This window comes from Mesocricetus auratus, unplaced genomic scaffold (genome assembly GCF_017639785.1).
Source record: "Mesocricetus auratus isolate SY011 unplaced genomic scaffold, BCM_Maur_2.0 Super-Scaffold_100023, whole genome shotgun sequence".
NCBI lineage: Eukaryota > Metazoa > Chordata > Mammalia > Rodentia > Cricetidae > Mesocricetus > Mesocricetus auratus.
The window spans coordinates 22,207,932-22,225,909 of NW_024429204.1; positions in this window are offsets into that span (position 1 = coordinate 22,207,932).

Below are 17,978 nucleotides of genomic sequence, written 5' to 3' on the forward strand. Positions count from 1 at the left end.
TGGGTTCTGTAGCACATCAGTCCTTACTGTTTCCATGGCTCTTGCGTATGGTTTGGACCATGAATCTGTTAGCTCCTGCATCTTCTTTTTATTCTCCTTAAGGTATGGAACTCAAGGTTACTGACACTGAGCTAGCTGTTATTTTCCAAGGATGTTATACATTGCTTAGTTTTGTGCCCTTGGCTCTTAAGGAAGATCCAGGATCACTGATGTGCTTTGTAGACGCTTACTGAATGACAGTATATCATACCTAATGCATGCAACAATGAAGGTTGTAGTAAAATATCTTTCCGTCTCTAAAAAGTTTGGTTGCTGAGGGGTGCTTAGTTCATATCCTCATTCTCCTTCTTCTGCACCAGAGATATTTATTCTCTTTAAAGATTTAAGAAGGAGAGAAAATATACTAAGTAAGCCCCTTTGGAAGGTATCGAAGAAATGTTTGATCTTTTATTAATATTATTAATAGTTCCACACCTCGTCATTCACTTAGAATCTATGAAACCTCTGCTGTAGCCCAAGCACTGTGCTGGTTTTTGGGATATCAAAGACCTCTCACTCCTCATCATTTCCTGCTTTTACTTGATTACAAGTCATTGGTGAACATAAACTGGGGTCATAGCCGTTATTCAAACTCCTTAGTGTGTTACCAAGTCACAATCAAGTGGAGTTGCTAGTTCAGATAAAATGTTATGTTCAAGCTTTATGCAAACCATAAAATTACAAAAGCAGCAGTGAACAACCTCTATGTATTAACCACCATGCTGCATAGGAATTAAAGTGCCAAGAGGGGGTTGACTTGTTTAAATATTTGTAAAGCTGCCCTGTGAGGTAGGTACTACTATTTCAGTTTTCAGAAACGTTGTGAAATTCATTTCACAGTCAGTAGGAAAGTCAAGAGATCAGGGATATGAAGTCATGGAGCCTAAGGCATGCTTGCCTGCTTTCTTTCTCTCTCTCTCTCTCTCTCTCTCTCTCTCTCTCTCTCTCTCTCTCTCTCTCTCTCTCTTTCATTCTATTACTTTTTGCTGATAATTAGTAACTCAAAGCAACACTTCAAGTTAGGTAACATGAAATTAAAGTGATGCTTCATAGATGTGAAATAGGAAAGGATAATTAAGACCAATAGAGCATCTATCTGCTTGAAGGAAAACATTAAACAACTTCATGTGTACTTTGATTCGAAGTCCATTTATTTTATTACAAAACTGATTTATCTATTCAAATTTATTAAAACTTTATCATAAATAATATGCAAATAAAAAGCACCACAAAGCTAAATTAACCAGATGCAAATTCTACGTATCCCAGTGAACATCTACATAGTTAGAGTAGCCATTTAAAAGGAGGGAAAGACACATTGTATTTTACACATTTTCTGTCAAATAATATTTTTATGCACTTATGTACCTTCAGAAAACTGGAAAAATCCATGATGAAATTAAAACTAAAGAAACTACTAATGATATATCTTCTTTTACAACTTGAGTTTCCATTTATTAATGTAAGTATGAAATCATACATACATATATGTGTGATTTTGAGAAGATGATTGGGAAGAGGAAAGGTTACAGCAGGAGGGAGAGGAACAGGGGAGGGTAATGGGGAATGAATATGGTTAAAGTACATGATATACTTGAACAGAAATGCCATTGTGAGACTCAAGACTTTGTGCAACAAATTCATAACAATGTACAACAAATATACATTGATAATATTTTATAAATGATTCAAAAGGCTATCTTCTGAACTACTCTGCTATTTTTAGGTAGGAGGTGTCTAGGAATTCTATAGGAATGAATTCTGGATGGGCGAAGCAACTTGTTTTATGTTGCAGAGGGGATACAATATCATCTTGTGGCAGACCACAACTCACAATGATTTCTGCTGCTCCATTCTGTTGCATGTCATCCTTGCTTGTTAACCGTCAGTGTCTATTTCCCAACCATTTCTTATATAATCTCCTCTTCCTAAAGTACAGATAATCTTTCTTTTGTGTTAAGAAACCTCATTTGCCATTATAGAAATCAGTGTGAAAGTTTTCCAAGAGATTAAAAACATAATTACCATATGACCCTGATATCACTCCTGAGCAAATACCCAAGCTCAATCAACCTTATGACTGTTATTCTTTACACAATAGCTAAGATATGGAATAAGCATATCCATAAGAAGATAAATGGATTATAAGGATGTGCCATCCTTACAGGAGAGTTTTATTCAGCTGTAAAGAAAAATGAGATCATGTTATTTTTTGTTTTTTCAGTTTCAGACTCTTCTTGTTTTATGATTGTTCTTCATAGCAGCTATATTAATCTTAATGATTTAGTCTGGAGAACAGAAAAATCACTAAAATATCACAAGTTGAAGACAAAGCACACTCCAATCCAAACAAATCGATCTCCAGAGTCTGTCACTTCATCTGGGACAGGGTCTAAGCCCTCCCCCCATGTGCCCAGGCTGAGAGAGGTTCCCTCCATATGAAATGAGCTCCCAAAGTTTATTCGTATGCCATGGTAAACACTGATCTACTACCTAAGGCCCCAGAGATAGCCAAGGCCTCCTCCCTGATACCACATTCAGGGGGGTCTGGATCAGTCCCATGCTGGCCTCTCAGCCATCAGTCTGGGGTCCAAGAGCTCCCCCTTGTCAGGTCCACTGTCTCTGGGTTTCACCAGTACCTTGTTGACCACTTGGCTCATCACTCCTCCCTCTCTGTCGCTGGGTTCCAGGAGTTCAGTTCAGTGTTGAGCTGTGGGTGTCTGCCTCTGCTTCCATCAGTTACTGGATGAAGGTTTGGCACTGGGATTGTAGACTGGCACTCCTAGATCCATGTCTAAAGTCCATACATGAGTGAGTACATATCACCTAACTTCTTTCTCATTTCTCTGTTTGTACCCCTTGGCTTTGCTATGTCAGACTTTAGACTCTGTCTACAGAGGTGCTGGTGAACTGTTGGCCCCTCTGAAGGTCAGGAAAGTTGTGTCTCTTCACTCACTGTTTCATTATTAACCTTCACTTTGGTACTAAACTTAACCATCCTAGGGCATGTAAATTCGTCACTGAGCCATTTAGATCACTGTGTCTGGGAAATGGAATGAGCCATCAAGTATTCTCCTCTCTGAGAAGAGACTGTGGGTTCTCTTTCAAGTAGTATGTGTTAGAAGGATAGCTTAGCCTTCTAAGAGTGCACGGAGTACCAGTTGATACTGCTGACTTTTGTTCAGTGCTGTGGTAGAGGATGGAAGGGAGGTAGGCATGAAATTCTTAGAGGTCAGTCATGATGTCTTTTATTAAAGGAATACCTCCATGTTGTTCTCTATTTTCCGGACTTCCTGTCTCCCAAGAATGGTTATGGTTAAAAAATGTCATCTCATGGTCATTTCACAGTGGTCTGATACATAAAAGCCTCTGTTGGTTCATCCATTTTTGTACGCATGTCTTTGACCACTCTCCTCTTCTTTAATGTAGATTAACTTGGTGACTCTTACAACAACACAATGACATAATATAATGAAGCAACACCATATAATTTCAAGGTCCAAGTCTTAAGAAGACACAGAAATTCATGCCTTTGCTTTCTCAGAAGTCATTATCGACCATGAGATAAATCTGGTTGCCTTTCTGGAGATACTATTTGAAGAGGCAACTGTGCCTCACTTCTTACCTTCTGAAGTACCCTCAAAAGTTTTGACACCCCTTCTAGACCCTGAATTAAGATAAGAGCATTTCTTAGTGTTTTTGCACATCTGTCTTTGATAATTTATAAGCCTTTAAGCTTCCAGGGAATAGAAGCCTCGCGTTTCTCAATTTTACATGTTGCACAACATCCAATACCGAACTTGTAATCCACATTTGGTAAAAATTCAAGGAAGATTCTCTGAGTGGCTAATAAACAAAAATTTGCAATGTCTAGCTTGGGTCAGACAGATGGTTATTCGTTCCATTGCCTAACTCCTTAGCTTTTACCTTGTATTTTATCTTTGGTGACAGAGGTAAGGAGAAAGAGGTGAATTTTGAAATACTTACTGAGCCAGTTCTATTACAAACATTGTCTACTGGATTTTTATTCAGCCTTGTGAGGCAAGCGTTAAGCCATGCATACAGCGCCACACAGGTGGTAACTGGCAGAGCTGTGTGTTGACTTCAAGATGTCATGTTGTTTTCATTACATGATGTTTGTGGTTGAGCCAGGCCTCATGACAATTTTCACAATGTTTTCTCTAGCCCTCAGGCCAATTCATTTTCTGTTCTGATTCCATTATAATGAGATAGGGACATTTTAGAATGTGTAGTTCTTACTTACACTATGCTTTCTTTCCTTTCAGATACTGAAAGAACTCTAGAGATCAAGACCTTCAAAAGGAACAGTCATGATAGATCAGTTCAGAATGAAGATACAACAGTTCTGGAATGGTTGTCAGAATCAAATGGTAAGATGGACTTGGTTTTATTCAAACTCCCCCTCACTACCCTGTAAAGCAGTTCTACATGTAGAGAGGAAGGAGGGATGAACAAAGGAGTCAAGACTATGCTGGAGAAACCCACAGAGACAGCTGACCTGACCATGTGGGAGCACATGGATCCCAGTTGTAAAACTGGGGAACCAGCATTGGGATGAACCAAGCCTTCTGAATGTGGGTTCCAGTTAGGAGGCCTGGGCAGTCTCTGCGCCTCTGACAGTGCAACCAGTAGTTATCCCTAGTGGACAAATGTACTTTGGGAGCTCATTCCCCGTGGAGGGCTATTCTCTCAGCATAGATACATATGACAGGCTTTGATGATCCCTCATGGAAAGCCTCATCCTCCCTGAGGAGTGGGGGCTGGCGGTAGGGGGCATAGGAGGATGGGAGGGTGAGGGAACAGAAATTGATATGTAAAATAGGATTGTTTCTAAGTAAAAAAATATAACATAAAAAAATCAGCTCTACATGTGATCATAATCTGGGGAAGATCATTTCTTCTGGGTCCAAGGCCACAAACAGAAAAGAAAGAAATCAGCCAAGCCTAGTGGCATATAGGTCAATGTCACTGTATTCCTAAAGAAAGGAAGAAGGGCCTTCATTGTAGGAGTCACCTCTAAATTCAATATACCTCTCCACAGCTAACGGCGGCAGCTAGAATTTGCAGGACGAAACAGGACGAGAAAGACTGTGGGACATTGAGAATCCAGGAGAGTTGAGAAGAGCAGTAGCTTTGGCTTCAGCTGGAAAGTGCTGTCTATTGCTTCTAGAACCCGTCTGCCTGCTGGGCTTGTCTAACCAAGATGGCAGCTGGAGAGGAATGCAACATCTTCTTTGGGTCAAACCCAACCTGAACTTGCTGGACAAGGATCTGTGACCCCAAGGCCAACATCCAGTACTGGCCCCCTTCTCAGTCAACCCCCAGCTTTATAGTGCCATTGCAAATTTGTTTGCTTCTGATTTATGATTCATACGGTGGGTAAGTTCCAGTCAGTTGAAATTTGACTTCAATTCTTGATCCATCTGGCAAACTTTCCTGGTATTGAAATTTCTGAGCTGTACACAAGAAATTTCCCACTTAGAATTAATCCCATACTCCTTGTTTCTCATTTTTAATGGATTTTTGGTAGTTCTTTATATTTTAATTAATCTATTAATTTTGACAATTACATACACATGTAGCATGTATTGTAATAATATTTCACTCCCTTTCATCTTCTCTCGTACTTCTTCTGTGTCTGACTTCTTCCTTAGGAAGGTTAGTTCCTTAGGAAGCTCTAGGTCTTTTAAAGAATATATTGTATTTCATATGCACGTAGTTGGTTAGTTTTTTGTTTTGTTTTTACTTTTTACTCTTTGTTCTTTGCTCTTTTGGGGGTTTCACCACCCAGCTCTCAAATAAATATACACAGAGATTTAATTCTTACTTACAAATGCCCAGTCTTAGCTTGGCTTATTTCTAGCCACCTTTCCTTAACATGTGTTATCCCGTCTATCTTTTGCCTCTGGGCTGTTACCTTTCTCTATTTCTGCATATCTTTTCTTTCCCTCTTACTCTGTGTCTGACTGTGTACCTGGGTAGTTGTCCCCTTCTTTTCTCGATCCTTTGTCTTTTTTCTCTCTCTCCTTCTATTTATTCTCTCTGCCTGCCAGCCCCACCTATCCTTTTTCACACCTTGTCCGTTGGCCGTTCAGCTCTTTATTAGACCAATCAGGAGTTTTAGACAGGCAAAGTAACACAGCTCCACAGAGTTGAACAAACGCAACATAAAAGAATGAAACACATCTTTGCATCACTAAAAAAAATGTTCCACAGTATAAACAAATGCAACACACCTTAAGATAATATTCTACAACACCTCCATATAACGTGTTTTGTTTTTATTCAATGGCCATTCCCTCCCCTCCAATTCCTCCACTATCCCTGCTACTGCTTTCCTTTCCAAACTTCATGGTCTCTTTTCTTTAAACCCAGTACGTTTAGTTTAGTTAATACCACCAGGGTCCTATCAGTGGTCACATGGAAAGAAAATTAACTCTCCCTTCTCCAGCAGTTCTTGTTTGCTAATAGTTCCTAAGATGAGGGTGGGACTTCCTGAGTCCCTCCTCCACTTATGCTGTGATTTTTAACTGGCTTGATCTTAAGCATACAGTCCCAACCAACGTAAGTTCATGTATGCAATGACACTATCATGTCTAGCAAATACCGTTTCTCTGTAGATGTCTATTCCCTTTAACTCTTACCATTTTTTTCTGTCCCTCCCTACCTTTGGCAATGATCTGAACTTTGGGAGGTGTGATGTAGATTTGTGAACACTTCCTAGTCTCTTATTTTCTGTATATTGACACCAGTTATAGATCTCAATATTAATTTTCATTTGCTGCAAAAAGTTGCACTAGTCTACAGGTATAAAGAGAAATTTAGGGAAGTTAATTGTTATGTCTATTTTGCATAATTAAAAATTTTAAGTTGAATTCATCTTCTAAGTTTCTTAGGAAAAGCATGAGACACTATTCTACTTTACTAGTAGAACTTGGTACTATAATCACATTAGATAATTGAGTTGTTCTTATACATTCAATGTAATGTTACTGTAAGATTTAGCCAAAAAATTCAACTTCATGGGTTAATTACTTAGACAGTTATCTCCATCTGATTCTTTTAGAAATACAAATACACAGTTATATTTGTATCTGTGCATGATATATACTTATGTACACATCACACATGTCTGTGATGTGTGGCTGTCAGTAACATTACATTGAATGTATAAGAACAGCTCAATTATCTAATCTGATTATCGTACCAAGTTCTAATTTTGAACTTTCTTTGTCAGAAAGTCTTCTCACTTCCTATACATTCAGTACTTCTTAAATAATCCAATCTTTTTTGAGCTACATAGCAACCTTATAAGGTTAGTACTATTGTTTTCACTCCTATTTTCTAGATGAAAAGCCAGAAACTGAAGTTAAATAAATCATCTAAATTCTCTCTGATCCAACCTCAGGACATCTGTCTCCTGACTCCTTGCTTTGCCTTCGATGCACTCCATACTACCAGCGTTGAAGCTGCCGTACTCTGAATATGTCCTTACGTGAATTCATATACCAACTCCCATTGTAATTACATTGAGTCAGAATCTTAAGTAGGTGATAAAGGATGCTCCCCACCCCATGAATGGTGGGATCAGTGCCCTTTCATAAGAGCTCCCAAACTGTTAGGCTCCATTTTTTAACAGGGAAAAGGCACGCCCAGGATATGTTCTTTATGCCCCAGAGAACAGGCCTCTACTGGACATCAAATCTGCTGATGCCTTGGTTGACCATGGACAGCCACTCCAGAGACCTGTGAGGAATAAAATTTCTTTGTTCCGTGAGATGTCTTATGCTTTTTAGTTGTATCAGATTAAAAATGGTGGAGGATGCCTGTGATCCCAGCCGCTGGTAGGTGAAGAAAAAAGGATCAGGGACTTAAGGCCAGTTATGACTTGATAGAAATTTGAAAGTTTGCTTGGAACAAATAATAACTTATCATAAAAATCATACAAACAAGTGAAGTTCTAAACAGAAAATTAATTATGGATAGGAACAACATTTCTTTCAAACTTTGGTAATACTTTTACCCATAGAAGATCATAATCATGCATATAGTCTTTGAGCCAGGCTATCTTGTGGCCCAGGCTGACCTTCAACCTTCTCTGTAGCTGAGGATGACCTTGAACTCCGGATCCTCTTGCCTCCCTATCCTAACAGCTGAGATTGTAGTTATGTGCCACCATGCATGGATTAAACATGTTTTCCTTTCTTCAGTCATTTGCTCATTTGACATTCAGTGTTTATTGTTGTGCATTTGTCAATGTGTGTCTGTGCATACTAATCTGTGTGTGTGTATGTATGTGTATGTGTGCTTGTATGTGTGTGTGCATGTGTTTGTGTGTATGTGTGTGTATGTGTGCTTGTATGTGTGCATGTGTGTGTATGTGTGTGTGCATGTGTTTGTGTGTGTATGTGTGTGTATGTGTGCTTGTATGTGTGTATGTGTGTGTACATGTGTTTGTGTTTATGTGTGTGTATGTGTGTGTATGTGTATGTGTGTGTATGTGTGCTGGTATGTGTGTGTGCATGTGTTTGTGTGTGTATGTGTGTGTATGTGTGTGCTTGTGTTTGTGTGTGTATGTGTGTGCTGGGGCAAACATTTATTTCCTGCTCCTTCTCAAATATAAATTTCTTCTTTGTTTAAATGACTCTCACATCCTTTCTTGGGACACTTTCAAATTCCCTTAATTGCTTATATTTTAGAAAACGGTGAGATAGAGTCAAGAAGAGAGAAGAAACAAAATTGTTTTATGAAACCCACTTAGGTGAATGCTGAAGTGAAGGTGACAAGCGGTTTGCTACATAAACCTCCTCACCTGACTTGATCTATTCATGCTCTACTCCTGAAGTGGTTTCCCTTTTCTAGCTATTGCTGGCTGAACTACAGAAACATGTGTGACTCCATGTTAATGATTAGGCGAATTAAGAGATACAGGTAAATTAAATTTGCCTCTCTGGAAGTCAAGTTGGGCCTTGAGTAGCTGAATGAGGTCCTGGCTAAAACAGCTAGCCAAGAGTGTGCTAACAAAACAAAATTTAGAGGCTGAATGGTCTGGGGGATAGAAGGAAGAGTAGAAAACTCTGTCCTATGAGATTGGTGTTTAAGTTTTTTTTTCTGGGACTCCTGGCCTGCTATGTCTTCCTTTCAAAAACTTCCTGGTGTTTTACCATAACTTCCAAGAATTTTTTTCTTGACACAAAATGACTGTTGATTTTAGCATATTGACCACTCATCTCTCTTTCAGTAAGAAAACATTTGGAACATTTCGTTCCAGTTCCTCAAATCTGTGAGAGTTCTCCCATAGTGTCATTGCTCATCATCAGACTCTCGATGCTTCATCGTGAGAATGTACAGCACCCCCACAACCTATGCTCCTGCCCACCCCACAATCTCTGCTCCTGCCCAGCCACAATCTATGCTTCTTCCCACTCCACACCCACAAGCCTTCCTTTCTAACTAAGAGTTCCTGTAGCAGTGATTGTCTTTGGTGGCCCGAAGTGTAGAAATAGTGTTGAGGTTAAGCTAAACTGACCATGATTTCAGTGAGTGTGCAGGACAGCAATTTTGCTCATTGCTTGGGAGGTGCTGTTGGTGAAAGGGAGGCCCACCACTTTTCTCCTGGTTAATGTATTAAGTGGTTTACAAAACCAATGGAAACAATGGGTGACAAGGCAGGTTTTAATGGAAGCTTATACACAAGTCCCAGAAAAACCAGAGGGAGTGACTGCTCTTTGCTGGGTAGACCTGGCGATTTCTCCATTCACTTAAGTACTTGCCAGTGAACACAAAAGCAGAAAGGCTATACTGATTATCTATCTGCCATGTTTTCTGTGTCTGGAGTGGGGGACTGGATTCTGGTTTATATAGTCTTTAAAATCTCTCCCCAAGCTTTGTGGTTGACTCTGAGCTCATTAGAGCCAAGTCAGCAGCTAATGTGTCCACAAGTGTATGCACATGACACCTGAGCTAAGTGTGTTCTTCCTAAGGGAGTAATGGTGCCTCTGTGTTACTGGTGGGCCGAGTGATGGAGAAATCCAGTGCATGATGTTGAATGCTTACTCTGCCATTCCTTACATGGAATTTCTAGAAAAATAAAATTAACATGATATAGGAGGATCAAGATGGGTCTGTTTAGGAGAAAAATAAGATGCAGACCATATGGGGATGCAGTAAATGAAATTCTAAGCAAATGAAGCAACTTGTCTAACTGGAGACCTTCGCCTGGTGTTCGACATCGAAGGTTCACAGGCACGGTATTTTCTTCTCTCTTCTCTTCCATCTGTAGTTTTTAAAGACTTTGCTTTTTAGGTTTTGCACACCATGTGTGGGTATACAGCCTGAACCTGCACCCTTTGGAAATTAGTTCAACCCATCCCTAGTTGAATTAGTTCACCTTATTGTTAGTACCAAGAAAAGGATAGTGAAGGAGACTAAAGGAGCTTGGTTGGGAGAAAAATCTCATCACTCTTGGAAGCAGATTAACCTGTGGATAAACACTTTCTGACTGACCACAGGCATGGACTGCTCATACAGGTATTGTGAGGCAAAATTGAAACGATGGGTCAGTAGAAAACAATTAAGGGACAGTCAAGCTGAGACCTAAGTAGTCATATTTCTCGTGTAGCAAAGAGGGAAAGTTGCAATAGTAGAAACCACTTCATTGGGTTATAGGTTTAAAAGCCTCACAGAGACTGTAATAGTATAATATTTCAGGGCAAGAAAATTAAAAGAAAATTGTGAGCATCATATATGTGCTTGCCATTCAGAAAATACATAAAGGCTACTATTGGTTTGTAAAGCATAATCTCTTCCTATATGGTGGCTGTGGGAGGGAGGGGCCCAGCTCTGGTGTTAGAATGATAAGATGCAGTAGGGATTCCCAGGAATGATAGCAATGATAGCAAAGGCTTCCCTTCCTTGGTAGCACTTACCTTGTCCCTGTGCAGCCATCTATATATTGCAATGACAATAAAAAGGAAGCCACCCTCCCAGGGCATTGGGACCTTTCTTTCCCGAGACCTCACAGTCATGAACTGACTTCAGTGTTAGCTGCTTCTGAAGTCCTATTTAGCAGTGGATGGGAACTCACAATAATGCAAATCTGACAACAGGCACATAGCTTTTCCATGGATGGGGCTTCTTCTTCTTCTTCTTCTTCTTCTTCTTCTTCTTCTTCTTCTTCTTCTTCTTCTTCTTCTTCTTCTTCTTCTTCTTCCTCGTCCTCCTCCTCCTTCTTCTTCTGTGTTTTTCTCTCTCTAAATCTTGTTGAAAGTATATGACAATCTTAGAAGCTGGCACTCTGTTTTATCACTTTATTCTTATTAATATTCAGATTTATTTCTCTTTATTTTATGTGTATAGGTGTTTTGCCAGCATGTATGTCTGTGTGCCATGTGTGTGCCAGGTGCTCCCAGAGGCCAGAAGAAGGCTTCAGGTCCTCTGGAACTGGAGTTACAGATGGTCATGAGACGCTGTGAGGGTGCTGGGAATAGAACCTGGGTCCTGAAAGAGTAGACAGTGTTCTTAAATGCTCAGCCACCTCTCCAGCCCTGCTTTACTTTTTTAGATGAGGAAACCAAGACATTGTATTTAAATGATGTTTTCCAAATGATTTGGAGAAACCATTTGTTCATAACCAAATTTAGTTTTCTTTACCACAACACCTAGATGTGTTGGCAGACCTTTCCTCGGGATCTGTGGTATTTTGAATGTAATTGGCTCCCACCCCATAAACCCAAAGGAAGTGGCACTATTAGGAGGTGTGGTCTTGCTGGAGGAGTTTTGTCACTGAGGAGGTGAGCCTTGAAGTCTCCCATGCTCAAGCTACTCCCAGTGTCGCAGTCCACTTCCTGTTGCCTTCTGACCAAGATGTAGCCAGCACCACGTCTGCCTGCACGCTGCCATGCTCCCCACCATGATGATAATGGAATGAACCTCTGAAACTATAAGCCAACCCCAATTAAATGTTTTCCTTATAAGAGTTGCTGTGTTAATGGTGTTTCCTCGCAGCAGCTGAAACCCTAACTAAGAGAGGGCCCCAAAGCTTGCAGGAAGTCTGGCAAAATCTCTTGATCAAAGCAACTTAGTTCATCCCATGTCTCTTGCTCTTCTCACATCCTGACACTGGACTGATAAACTATTTCAGTGGTTGATTTCAGTTGTCTGCTAACATTAACGTAATAGTGAATCACAACATAATGTTTTGAAAGTAAAATTTCCTCATCTCCATTTCTTTCATCTATTCTTAGTTACTCTCTGTGTGGTGTTGCATCACACTTCAGAATCACAGTTCATATATTTTTTCTACTTAATTAAGCAGATAAAATGTTTTTCTCCTGTGTTTTTGTCTCTGAATTCATAATGTTTAATCACCTCTGAGTTCTCTCAACACGTTCTTCCTGGAGTTAAGACTCTGCCACCAAGTTACATAACTGTTCTATAACTTGATATGACCAAAATTGTTTTAGGCTCAGTTACCTTGGATAGCCCCACCCAATTTCTCATGTTGCAGTGACACAGAAGTAGACAATCTTTTAGTATTTATGTGTCTCCTAGATTGAACAGCTTGGAGCTTGGTGTATTAAGAAATGCCCAAAACATACTTATGAGATATGGCTTTTAATTACCTCACTATTCAGTTTTCATAATTAACCCCAGTGAGCCCTTGATTTCCTCCTCTGTATTTCTCTAAGGGTAGTGATATCTACCTCATAAAACTGATGTGAAAATTAAAAAGAAAATGAGGCATGTTGATTTTTTTATTTAAATTATAAACATGCTTATTTTACATGTCAATCCCAGTTCCCTCTCCCTCCCCTCCTCCCCTGGCCCTCACAACCCCCTATCCTATCCCTTTCTGCTCCCCAGGGAGGGTGAGGCCTTCCATGGTGGATCTTCAAAGTCTGTTATGTCATTTGGAGCAGAGCCTAGGCCCTCCCCCACGTGTCTAGGCTGAGAGAGCATCCCTCTATGTGAACTGGGCTCCCAAAGTACATTGGTGTACTAGGGATAAATACTGATCCATTACCAGAGGCCCCATAGATTAACCAGTTTGGAAGCATGTTGATTTTGTAAACTGCAAACAGTAGAGAAATGTGTGTTGGCTTAGTTAGTGCAGATTTCAGGTACTTACCAATGACTTTTTTCTGAAGGATAACATAGTTGAAGCAAAATTGAGTTATTGAAGCTGGTTTCTTTCAATCCCTGGATCATGATTCCCAAGCCCCACCCTGAATTTCTATCTGTACAGGCCTGTACAGGCTTAGGAGAGGTGAAGAGAAAGGCACCAGACATTCCAACATGACATCCATTCTCTAGGCCTCCCCTGTGGACCATGCCTGACCTCGGGTGGAGAGATTAAAGTGTAACCCTGATGAAGAGGATATGCCGCCCCCCACCCTGCTGAGCTGCAATGGGAGGAGTCTTCAATTGTGGCGTAAGGCCACTGTGGGTAAGGGACACAGTGAAGAGTGAGAATGACTACACTTCCGGACTCTGAAGCTTTGTACCAATAGAAGTTTCCAGAAAGAAAAGCAGTGTTTTGTTCTAAGGAGGGAAGGAAGCAGCAAGGGTAGTGCCAGCAAAGAGTTGCCACCCTCTAGGGACCATTGACAGGGCAAGGTCATGGAGGGGAAGGGTTGATAGCAGATAGTCTCCACTGGGGATCCTGAGAATTGACTGGGGGAGCTCTGGGAGGGATGGAGAGGGCTGAACTGTTGGTGTTTTTTCAGGCTCCCTTCTGCACTAGACTGGATTTTCTTTTCCTAAACCTGCTTTCAGATGGGTTTTCTTTGTGCAGATGACACCCAAAATATGTCTTTAGTTAATAGTGCCGTGACCTTTAGAAGTCCACAGGCTCTGACTGGCCCACAGCTCTACCTCATGTCTCTTGGGTCTGTCTAACTCAACACATCCCCAAATGCAACATTAACCAAACAGCCAACTTGATCCTAACCTTTTATTCCTTGGATCATTTTGTGACTCACATGTGTCCACCTGCACCAATCACTTCCTTTCTCTTTATTCAGTCATTGTCTTTGGTTCACTTTTAGCTCTGACGATTCCTAGTCGTGACGTAGACTGCATTTCTTCACCCTGTAGCTTTACCGTTCAGCTGAACCCCCGATCTGCATGCCAGTTGGCCTCTCTGCGTCTTCTGCTGTGGTTCCTTATTTTACTTTCAAGTAGATGCAATAGGGATTGTTTTAAAGGCAACTTCAATTCAACCCTTTGTGATTCTGCGTAGTTATTAACGGGAGGATGGAACTCCTCGATGTGGCAGATGCAGATACTCATGCCTGTATCTCTTCCTCTAGTTTCCAGCTGTAGGGTCTCAGCTCACTGGAAGGGTCTGTCTCATTCACACCCCTGGATTCTCCCTCTCTGTTACTGGAGGTTTCTGTTCTGCCAGGTCCCGCTGCCCTTTAGCCACAAATAAACACATGAATGCTATATTGATTATAAACTGTTGACCCATGGTTAGGGCTTCTTACCGGCTAGCTCCCTCTCAATTATTAACCCATAACTATTAATCTAAGTATCTCCACGTGATCCTATCTTACTGGAGAACACCTAGCATGTCATATTTTCCCGGTCTACGTGGTGTCCTCATTTCGGCACCTCTCTGCCTACCTTTCCCAGAATTCTCCTTGTCTCCTCATTCGAGGTGGGACCTGGCTGGGCAAGGAAACACCAGCAACATCTCTCTGTGCCAGGGACTCCTCTTACTTCTTCATCCAGCTAACCCCTTCATTGACAAGCCCCTCCGGAGAATGGTGGTACGAGGGATCAAACACAGAGTCATTCTTCTGTGCTGTGCTCTCCTAACTCCATGCTCTTCTCATTCATGCATAGGTGACATGAAACCTAGTAGACACACAGTAAATCGTCATGTAGGGGCTAAGTAAGTCTAAAACCCTGAGACAAGTTCTTCACAAGGATCACATGGAATTCATATCTGCAGCATTCTACCCGGTGATTTGTCAAACCTCCTTGCTAATGGGCCAGACTGACTCACAAGCCAGCCATCCTGTTAACAAAACAGCACATTTCTTTCTTTCTCCTGAAAGTAATTACTGGTTGCTAAATATTCAAACACACATAGAAAAAGCATCTCATTACATTATGTTAAGAAATAAATTACGATTCCTAATTGCTTCTAGTAGTTAATTACTCCTAATTATTAGTCTGAGTAATAAATTACTACTTCTTATTATGTTGTGGGCACAGTTGGAACATTCAAAAAGGCTATTTCACTGTTGTTTACATCAGAATGTGTTTACAGAATTATGGAGCCATAATTACCCAGAATAGCTGGTACCACAAAATAATCAACATTTGATAAATTCAAGTGAAATATGTCACTTTTTTGTCAGCTTATTTAGAAGATCAGACATTAAAATGAGAAACCATGCTTGACTTTTCCAGTCTCCTCAGGGAGCACCAATATGTTAAAATTGAGGTTTTTGTTTTGTTTTGGTTGAATGAGAACTAAATTAGAATTTCTTTTGTTATCTTAAACAAGGAAAATATGCAGGTTCCTAATAGTGCAGAAATTAGGTTACACTACCAGCGTACACTTCACAGGATGAAATAAATTACGGCTACTTGAAAAGAGTTGCAAGAAATATTGAAGAGTTCAGTGCTAATTATTTTTTCTTTTAGTTGTAACAGACCTAAGGTGCAGAAACCAAGGATGTCATTTGGAGATTTGTCTGCTCAAATCTGCTCTTCTACTGGGTAGTTTGAGAAAAGCGTGACAGAAGAGGGTAGCCATGGCAAATCGTGGGCTGAGATTTGAGAAAAAAACTCCCTGCTAATCACAACAATCAACCACAGCCATTGTTTCCCCATCTCTGCCACCACTATGTATTTGTGTCACTGTCACTTGTGTGCTAGATAGGGCGTGTGATGGACAATCTTTATTGTCAGCGATAGGATTTAGAAGTGCCAGGAGACAAAGCTGGCCTTTTGGGGAGTACTTTAATGAAAGTGGGAAGTATCAACCTGAATGTGGGTGTCACCGTGCCATGGTGGGGCTAAGTGTGGGGTCTGATCAAGGAGTGGATTAGCATTCATGTCTGTCCTTCCTAGATGTGGACATAATGCAACCCAGGGACTTTGTGTTCCTGGCATTAAACCTTCCCTGCTACAGTAGACCTAACTCTCAAACAATGAGCCCCTGTGTAGGGTATTTTGTCATAGCAACGGGAAAAACTAATACAACACATAAGATGCCACCCACACTCTTGCTCCTGTGTAATCCCTTCTGGACTGTAAGCAGGGCCTTGTCAGAATGTGACCAGGATGATGGGATGCTTATGACTGCTTGAAAGTGATTGGATAATTAAATATGCACTGTTGTAGAACCCATTTGTTTCCCTTGCTGGCTCAGGAGAAACCAAGTTTGGAGACCTCACCTGGCAAAGATCTATGGTTATCAGAGTTGAACCTGGTCCCCAGCCAACAACCATCAGGAAACAAAGGAATCAGTCCTCCAGTCCCACAGCTGTGAAGGACTGAATTCTACCTACAGCCCAATAAGAGCTTGGAAATAGAGCCTTCCCAGATAAGCCTCAAGTGAGATGTCAGTCCCATTGGATAGACCAAAGAGATGTCAGGCCCATTGGATTCACCAGTGAGATGTCAGTCCCAGTCGATATGACAGTGATGTGTTGTCAACCCCATTGGATACACCAGTGAGGAGTCAGTCCCAGTGGATAGACCAACTGCATCTTTGGAGCTGCTAACAGAGATCTCAGCACAGCCATGACTTGCCTCTGGGGGCTAAGACTGGGACACAATAAATGCATTGTTTTAAGCTGCTGACCTTGTGGCAACACTGGACTTAGAAGGGACTTCATTTTCTCTTCCTACTGCCAATGCTAATAATGGAGTCCTAAGAGGAGTCCTTCATGCTAAGACTGCTAAAAGCTGCTGGCATTAAGGTTTTCATCTGCTCCTGTAGGGTCCAGTATACAATGTAGCCAGCACAGCACAGTTCTTGGGGAGACATCCTAGTGGGTTGAAACATACAGAATTGCCATTTCAGTGGCTCTAAACTTGAGAAACATCAGTAAATTCAAAGATTTACCCTCAAATCTTCTGCTGGCAGCCATTCACTATGCGTGGGTCTCTTACTTTCTTGGTAAGCCAAGCAATAATATGAGGTGCTTTAACGTTGGATCCACTTACCTCCTTCTATGCTCATTGTCTCCCATGGTAGACATCTTTCAGGAGAGGAAATTGAGACTCAGAGAAGCACTTAAGCAACGTCACACAGGATTCAAATGTGCCTTGGCTGACACTAGCACAAAAACTTTTAATTTTCATATCCTGTAATTCTTCTTTTATGGCAACATCACTAACAAGGTCAAACATCCAGGTCACATCCAGGTCAAACATCCAGGCAGATCAGAATGTATTCTAGTGTCACTGTTCCATGTCTTTGGGAGATTTCCTTTACCTCTTTTGGCATACATCTGGTAGTCTAAAAAAATATATATGCATATATATATGTATATGTATACAATCAAATTACTTTATTAGATGTTTTTTGATTATTAGCTGAGATTGTGCTGCAAGCTAAGGGCGTACAAAAAGTACTATCTATTTTTGTGGTACCATGAGGCATTTTGGAACAAGTAGCTTGGCATATCTGTGAAGATTTGTTGCTAACGTAATCCGTAAGTATTCAAAAGTAGAGCTCTCCTTATTAAATTGGTATGAATCACCATAATGATCACCTAATTAAGCAATGTGTCCAAGGGAATTAGCTCAAGAAAGAAAAGGAGAAAAACATTTGGTTGTCATCAGAGCATGTGAACAATTTATAAGCAAAAATAAAGAAGTTTTTGATTCTGGACCAGCATGAGTGTGCTGACACTTCCTTATGAGTGGTGAATGCCAGAGTCCACTGAGTG